Genomic DNA, 8,892 nt, shown 5'->3' with positions numbered 1-8,892 from the left:
TTTCTTCCAGTGAAAAGTGAAAAAGTCAACCCCGCTGTTTTTCCTCTCATATCAAATATCTACAGACATATTTGCTTATAAACTATTCAGACTGCTATTCACTTGTAAATGCTGCTTGATCTACAATGCAAAAGGGGGGGGGGGATAACTTTAGACGTTTTTGCTTCATTAGATATTAATTGATGTACTGGAGTGACTGTGGATTAATTTTGGATTATTGTGATGTTTTACTATCAGCTGTTTGGGCTTCTCATTCTGACGGCACCCATTCACTGCAGAGGATCCCATTTATGAGCAAGATCATGCAATGCTAAACTTCTTCAAATCTTTATAAGAGAAGTACATTTTTAGCAAATTTAAATTTTTGGGTTTACTATTCATTTAAACCACACTTAACAATGTATCAAGGTCATGGAGCACAAAATATTAAACCAAGTAGCATCCAGATCTTATGGCAACATAAATGTCAGGTTTGGAATTTGAAAGTAATCGTGCATTCCAAAAGGGTTACAAATTTTTTCATTTTTCCTGTGTGGTAAATTGAAATTCATAAGGTTCCAGTGACTGAAACTTGTTGGATTGAGACTTTGGAGCTCTTGGTTGCACAACCGTATACAAGATCCACATTAAACTAACTGCTTCACCTGTATTGTGATACTATGAAACAAGAATGTACACACCCCTACTAAACGTTGGCTGTTTGTTTTGTTGTGAAGGCTTGACCTCAAGACAAGTTAACCAGGCCCATATCAAAGTGTGTGTGCATGTGAAAAACTTTAAAATATTTTAATTTAAAATCAATGGTATGCAGTTGTGCAAAACGTTTCTTGAAACTACAGTTGTTCAGTTCTTTATTTTTACAGGACCAGTTTTCACATAAGAACCAACCCCTTTGGAACTTTTAATACTAAAAATAAACCAATTACAGCCACAAAAGGACTTTTACAGCATTAATGCAAAGAAAAATAATTATTAACCTTGTTTGGGGGGAAATTTGTAAGAATGAAGCATGAATTATTTGTAGAATTTAGTTTTATATGTGACAGTGCATCTTGTTTTGTCCTCAGTACAGTTAATGCACTGTTCAAAAGGTTTTAAATAAAATTCAGACAAGGATGCCATTGATCAGCAAGGGACAGAAAAAGTTGAAACTTTAATATTCATCGATGAATTCATTATGTGACCTATGCTATGCTGCCAGTAGTACAGTAAGAAAATAGTAGTAGTACAGAGTAGTAGTAAAAGTAAAAAAGGTAACTATATCGAAGATAGAGTAGTGAAAGTCTTTATATGTTAATCCACACACATGGGTAGTAAGATAACCAACCGAGGAAAGTGAAAGTCTTATTAAGCCAAACCACAGGACAACAAAGGAAGACGAAGACACACGTACTGACTGTGTAGACCCAACAAAAGTGAACTGAAAGGACTAGGGTTATATAGGCAAGGATAATAGGGAAACACAGGTGTATGGAAATGATCAAATTAACGGGAAAAGGAACACACCTGAATCAAATTAACAAACCACGGGTGACAGAAACTGGGTCATAGGGCAAAACATAGAGCAGAGACAGGTCCATAATACTGAACACATTGATATAAATGGCTGACATTTTATAATTGCTGTTAGCACCAAGGGCATCAGAAATTCATGAAGGTTGGCATGTTTACTTGTTGGATGAGTACACTTCGAAGGCAGAATTATGTAGGCTACAGCAAAAAATACTTTTTCATTTTAACTGATGGACAGCAATACAATAGTCCATGTCATGCAGCTTGACAAAATGTTTTTAGTATTAAAAGTTGGATAAATTTAAAATGAAAAATTAACATTTAATTATATTTTAAGTGTTTTGGAGATCAAATATTCTTTACAAAATGGTGTATTTAAAAGTTTATTCACCCATATCAAACTATAATGATTTTTATTTTTATTTTATTTATTTTTTTTGCATCTTGTTTATAAATCATTATTCTGAACCATTTACACTTATTTAAATTTATGAGCATTCTTGTGTCATTCACATTGATATTAACAGTTTGATCCCTGAGAAATTGCTGAAACCCTCAAAAAATCTGCATACATTGTCAGTTTTTCTGATACCTTCTGGGAGTATTGTCTATGTGAACCACAGGGCATTAATTGTTAAATTTAAATATAAAGTAAAGGAAGACAAAAAAATATTTACTAAGGGTATGAAGCACAGGTTTCTTTTTTCTTTTCTTTTTTTCTTTTGCTGTTTTGTTTGTTTGTTTGTTTTTTACCCTCTTTAAAAATTGGCAAAATTTACCTCTTTTAAAAGTTGGTAGCAAAACTTCTTTTTCGATTTAATCTTAAACCTCTTGAATGATCCTCACAAAATTTTGCATGTATCATCTATACACTAATGAAAACGTTAGGTAAAGAATTTTAATTAGTCAAACAGTTATGCACACTGAAGTTACAGTTCAAAAATTACAAAATAAATAAATGTAATTAAAAAAAAAATCTAAATCAGCTACATACAAAAACTTAATCTTTAATTTTCACTCAAAAACTAAAAAATGTTTTAAATGATTTTGTTCTTTGTTTAGATTATACATTTTAATAAGAAATCAAACCCCTCAGGCCCAGTTAAAGAAATTATGTATTATTCTCTATATATGTATATAGTATGAAAGAATTTCTTTAGCTACATTTAAAACAATGACTGCTCTTGACTTTTTCAGATACAAGATAGGCATGTAGTTTAACAATCTGACACATTTCTTCAGCTGAATTGGGTGTGCTTGATAGTGCATTAGAGAGACTGTATTAATATGTGTAGTGTTAGGGGTCCCAGGACAGCAACCAAGCATGGGCCAAGCATGTTTTTGTTGGCCCAGATCCAGCCCTCATTTGGTCCACATCTATTCCACACAGCCTGTTGCACACCACAATTCAGCTGAAGAAATTGTGTCAGATTTTCCTTTTCGATTTCACTGATAAAATGTCACAAGATGATTTCCACCCGAGTTCATGTATGCCGTAATAATATTTACAGTATGAAGATAGACACCTACATTAATCATGTTTTTGTGGAACTTTTCACAAACTCTTCTGTTCTTATGTTGCTGTCTGGGGTGGTGGTACAAAATGAAACATGGTTGGAAATCACTTGTTGTTGTAGAACCACTCTTTACACTGATCTGCAAACTGTTTTCACTGAAGGGTTCTTGAATCAACACATTCTCCATGCCACTGTCACTGGGGGCTGGGGCCACGAATACAGTTATAAAACTGAAAAGTGCTATAAAAATTTAAACTGAATTACAAATGTTTTTGTTGTTGTTGTTTAGATTTCTACACTTCCGTTCAAAAGTCTGGAGTAAGTCAGATTTTTCTTATGTTCACCAACCAAGGCTGCATTTATTTGATTAAAAAACAGGAATATTGTGAAATATTATTACGATTTAAATGTGATTACATTTTAAAATTGTTAGTTTTTTTTTCTTTGATGTCAAAGCTGAATTTTCAGCATTATTAACTCCAGTCTTCAGTGTCACATGATTCTTCAGAAATCATTCTATTAATGCTGATTTCATGCTCAAGAAAACATTTATTATAAGGGGTCAAAGCAGCGAAGGCAGAGCCCTACTGTATTTTGTACTGATTTTCTTATTATTATTATTCCTGCCCTAAAAGTGTCTGGCCAGCCAAAACCGTAAGTCCTAGAAACACCAAATTTGGCAAGATGGTCCCAAATCTCCCCCACTACTCATCTGCACACACATAGCCAGTTTGGACCATAGGGTGTTGCTATTATAAGCACTTTTACATTTTTGCTCTTACCACCACCATTTTTACTGCACCATTCTTACATTTTCAAACTCCCCCTAGACCATTTTGTCCAATTCTAGAAATCTAGAGACTCTGATGACAAAAGGTTATGAAAATAATTTGGATTCATCAAATGGTTTAGAAGATATAGTTTAATAAGTGCATGGAGCTCTCTCTCTGTTTGTTTGTTTGTTATTTGTGACTTTTTTGTCCTACACCTGAATCCACTTTTTGGTCTTTTGGATGTGCACACCATGCTTTTTGGAAACTTACATTTGCTAAAGCATTGCCAAGAATAGACAACAGAAAGAGCATTCTTGTATATATTATATTCTTATATTTCTTAATCGACATATGAGACTACAAGTGCGAAGAAAAAGAATAATGTATATAGCATACAGTATGTTAACAATACTGTTAATGTAAAATATTGTTATTATACAGTGCATTCAAAGAATACATATTATCATGGAGTTATTCTCAATTTTTGTTCCAATTGACTTGTTCCAAATGTTCACGATTTTCATAAAAACAAAGAAAATTCTCCTGTGATTCATGTTCACTGTTGGTCTTTTTAAGTAGTCGACTTAAACTAGAGTGTCATGGCTAATTGTTTTGTTCTGTTTTGTGTTGTTTCTTATTCCCTCTTGTTACTCACTCATTGAAAAACGATCAGTCAAAACTAAGGATGAATTCATGTGATCGTAAAATTTGCAGTACTTTCGTTGAGATCAATAATGGGCTGATCATTCATAAAGGACACGCTGTTCCTCGACACTTGTGACGTCTGGAATAAGCCACGCCCCTTCGAGAGCGCTTTAAATCCCTGAGAAACAGCGCTTCACTAAACAGCAACAGCACGCACTTGAGTGAAGGTCCGTCGACGGCAAACAGTGCTGGTTACTTCTCATAACTACTTTTGGCGTGCGTTATTTTCTTTGACATTGACTGCACTTCTGCATTTAAAGTTCAAGGAAAATCTATTTCAGCGCATCTTTTTTTACTGACAGAGGTGAGTGAAGTACTTTGAATTATTCTGCATGTTTTAACATGCTTTTTGTAAGGTTTACGCTTTTTGTACAGCATTTTGGTTAACTAAAGTTGTTTTAAATGTGCTTAATAAATAAATTGAATGTTAAATATTAAACATTAACAATATTACTGCTAAGCATCTGTCATTTGCAAAGAGTTTGCTGACCTAACGCTGTTAAAGTGAATAGTTTTCAGTAAATCTATTCAAGTCACATCTCTTAAGATGTTTTTGGGCATTTACTTAAACCTTTTTTTCTTTCATTTGCAGATATTTCTCCATCAACAATCATCTTCAGCTGACGTTCATCTCTATAATCAAAAATGCGCAGCACAAAGTGAGTTCACTAGCTTTCTGCACAAAATAATGCATGTGATATTACAGAAAGTTAACTTATTGGTTTTAATAAAGTTACAATACAAGTTAAAATGGTATTTGGGGATATTTGATTAGAAAACATTGTCACGTGGCTCCAGATTGTTTGAGACCACTAGTAAAAATGCTTTATTTAGCATTTTTATCATTGAAATTTAAAGTTACTTTTTTTTATTATTATAAATGTTATATTATTGCTTTGAGTGAAAAATTCAGAAATTAAATTTACTGGCATCCACTTGAAAATGTTTATTTTAAACAAAAAATTAGATTTTTGAGTATATTTTTGGTGTGATCTGTATTTTGGACCCCATTGCATGCCTCTATATTTTCCAAATTGTCTAATAGCTTTTCCTTTGTGTTTTCACAGTGCATTTGGATTCAGCCCAGTTACTCTTTACCTGATCGGGTGATGCCGGTGGATCTGGCCATGCATGCGCAGATTAGCCCACCGGTGTATCTGCTCCTTGGCATGTCTGCTCTCAGGTTGCTCTTCCCCAACATATCTTCACCAGAGCTTCAACGAGCCAGGCTTTCACCCCCTTCACCTACATTTTCACGATCTTCATCCAGCTCTGCCAGCTCCCTGTCCTCATACTCTCCTAGCACCAGAATTGCGACGCAAGGAAAAAAGCGAGTTGTGTTTGCTGATGCTAAAGGTCTCGCTCTCACATCCGTGCGCATCTTCACTGCTGACCCTTCGGAGTTAGAAACAGAAGATGCCCCGCAGCCCAAGGAGGCATGTAAAGCCTAGAACACACATGCAGAGCATGAGACAGCGACTTCAGCTTGGTTTCCACAGCCTGTTGCAGACCATGCAAGATTGAAGGAAACCTTGGTGCAGTTGGAGAGCTGTAGCCTGAGCAAAAGGGTTTTTGAGCGGGGACCGTACGGGTCGCAACATTAAATTCGACAAAACTGTCTTCATCCGCATAACTTTTTGACTCATGGCGAAGCTATAAAAGACATTCCATGCACTTAACGTGAGGGAAAACAAATGCAGCTTTAGAAACTGACATGTTTTCTTTTAATGTGTCGCTACCGTGTCCAATCTGGACCCGAAGGAGCTCCTGGAGTTTGTAGTGGTGTTCCGACCCGGCAGTAGCAACTTTTCCTCTCGTAGACAACAACACAGGTATAAATTTAAAAATTATTTATTATAATTTTCTTATAATAAAATAGGTAAAATAAACTACCAAACATTCTTGTAGAAAACGTTGGCTACCCCTGAAACCTCAGCTGGTGATGACGAGCAGGAGGGAACCTTCATTGTACCAAGCCCGCTCAGCATCTTTCTGTTTGGCCTGGGGTCAAAGGTCATGAAATGCATAGGAAGAGAGACACCTGGCATGCAAAGGCCCACCACTACACGGACCATTTGATAAACAGGTCCTGGGGAAGAATGGCAAATGTTACTCCATTGTGTTAAGATGGGACACTGGTGCATTATACTTGAATGGACACAGAGCTTGCTGGTTTGCACATGGCTGCTAAAAGCAAGTAAAATGTGAATGTTTTTACTATGATTTGTACATCTAAATATGTTTGAATTGGATTTTAATTTGCACAGTATGCATTACTTTATAACAGTGAAAATACGATATTATGGGAAAAATGGCTCACTTTCCCTATCATCTGCCTTTTTTGTCGTCTGAAAAGGTAAACACTGACATGTTAAAGTTGGTGTAAAATGAATCCCTCTGTATTTATGTATATATGAGGTATTTATTTTGAGCTATTTTATATTATAAAAAAAAAAAAAAAAAAACTGCTTTCCGTGAACTTTTTGCATTGATTTATGAATTGTACACTGCAGGAACTGTGTCATTCGTGTCAAGTGCTATTGAGCAACATTGTAGTATTAAAAAGCTTGGGTATAAAGTAGTAATGCCTGAGGGCTTTTTCATGCCTGAACTGGTCTCGTCATACTAACTTAATGTATCATATCAAGACACTCCTCAGGTCTTTTATCTAACTGAAGCCCACCTTAGCAACCAGCAAAAACAATAAGTGTGGAAGAATGTCAAGATGTTCTCATGGAAAAGAAACATTGTTCATGCCTACAGTTCTAAACCTTTTGAGAATGTCAGCACACACACAAGTCCACCACAACCATTGACTTTCTTTTCCCCAAACAATGACTGCTGAACGATCTAAGCTTCTGTAATAATAAATTAAATTATTATATAAAGTATATGTGGAAAAATAATTACAATTTTACAATAACAGTTTTCTACTAAATGTATTTTACAGTATGTTAGAAGCCATAACGATGTGGTAAGACTACTTGTAACACTGATTCCAGAGAGTGACTTGGGGTCTTTTGACAAATTTAATGTGTAGTTTAATTAGCCATAAACTATTATTTGCGGGACTAATTGGTTGTTTTCTGGAACAACATTTTTAATGCATTCATTGCCTTAGGGATGAGGTGAGAGTTTTAATAGTGGGTTTAAAGTTGAAAGAATGTTTTATGAGGGTCAGAAAAGACACGAAATAGTTATGTTATACATAGTAAACAAATGGCAGCTTGTCATTACGAAAATTAATTAATCTAAAAAGTCAGTATAATTAAAAACATATGGTGAAAAGGATGTGTAGTGCATGTATATTTTGCATTGTCTAATATCCACAATACATACTGGTCAGAAATTGTTGGTATACCTTGGTAAATATGATCACAAACGAAGGCTGTGACAATAATCTGGCATCTGCATGGTCCCCCTTTTGATCCTTTTGATCGGTTATTGTAAAAAATAAACAATAATCACAAATTTATCTAACCTTTTTGATTGGAGAATGAGAACTTAAAATGGCGGGGGGAATATTCATATGTCCACCAGCTCAATAATGTGAATATGAGTGGGAATATATTTCAGATACACTTTTACTCTCCCAGAATTTCTAGATGCTCTACCAGTAAATCTCCTATAATGACCCTCATCAGAAGCTGGAGAAAACCTCCTCTTACTGTTTTGGCAATGGAGGTTTTTAAAAAACGTATTGAATACAAAGGCGTACCGTTAATTCGGTGTCCAATGTTGTATTAGAGAAAAACATTTATTTCATAAATTATAGTTCCCCCCATTTTTAATTCTCAGTCTCCAATGAAAAGGTTAGAGTTGTTGTGATTTCTTTTTAAAAATTTAAAGAAAAAAAAATAATTGTTTCCCCCACAGGATTAACAATCTGAAAAACTGCCTTTTTAACTCACAATAACTAACACATAATAAAGTGGTGAAATGGTAAGGGGCCGGTTACCCTGGAACTTGTTAATATTCAAGATATGTATACAAGCATTAACCCACCAAAAACAAAAATGGGCTATAACTAACATACACACCCCAACAATGTCGATAAAAATTAACTACACACTAAAACAATTAAAAATAACTTTAAAGCACCATCCTAAGATTGAAAACTCATAACTCACAATTTAATTACAAAAATCATTATATCTAATTAATTATTAAAAATCAATTTAATTATAGTATGTGTCATGCAAGGATCACATTAACAAATTTTTCCACAGTGGACCCAGACTTTCTTACTTCCTTTACTTTACATATTATGTATTGTTGTGATGAATCAATACTATGGGGTCCATTCTAACATTATTATTCACTTTAAAAATGAGGACAATGTATCTGTTGCACTGTATATAAATTTCCTACAAATTTTGAATTGT

General features: G+C 34.5%; 1 long non-coding RNA gene across 1 annotated transcript; it reads left to right on the top strand.

Annotated features, from left to right (window-relative positions):
* The first annotated feature begins 1,635 nt into the window (after window positions 1–1,635).
* On the top strand, window positions 1,636–5,813 carry LOC122146514. Its single transcript, XR_006161037.1, has 5 exons — window positions 1,636–1,657; window positions 3,319–3,347; window positions 4,517–4,811; window positions 5,100–5,166; window positions 5,575–5,813. It is a non-coding gene; the product is annotated as an uncharacterized LOC122146514 (long non-coding RNA).
* Window positions 5,814–8,892: the final 3,079 nt, after the last annotated feature.

The sequence above is a fragment of the Cyprinus carpio genome, chromosome A10 (genome assembly GCF_018340385.1).
Source record: "Cyprinus carpio isolate SPL01 chromosome A10, ASM1834038v1, whole genome shotgun sequence".
Lineage (NCBI taxonomy): Eukaryota > Metazoa > Chordata > Actinopteri > Cypriniformes > Cyprinidae > Cyprinus > Cyprinus carpio.
The sequence above is the reverse complement of the archived record's forward strand: the minus strand, read 5'-3'. Positions and strand labels throughout refer to the sequence as shown.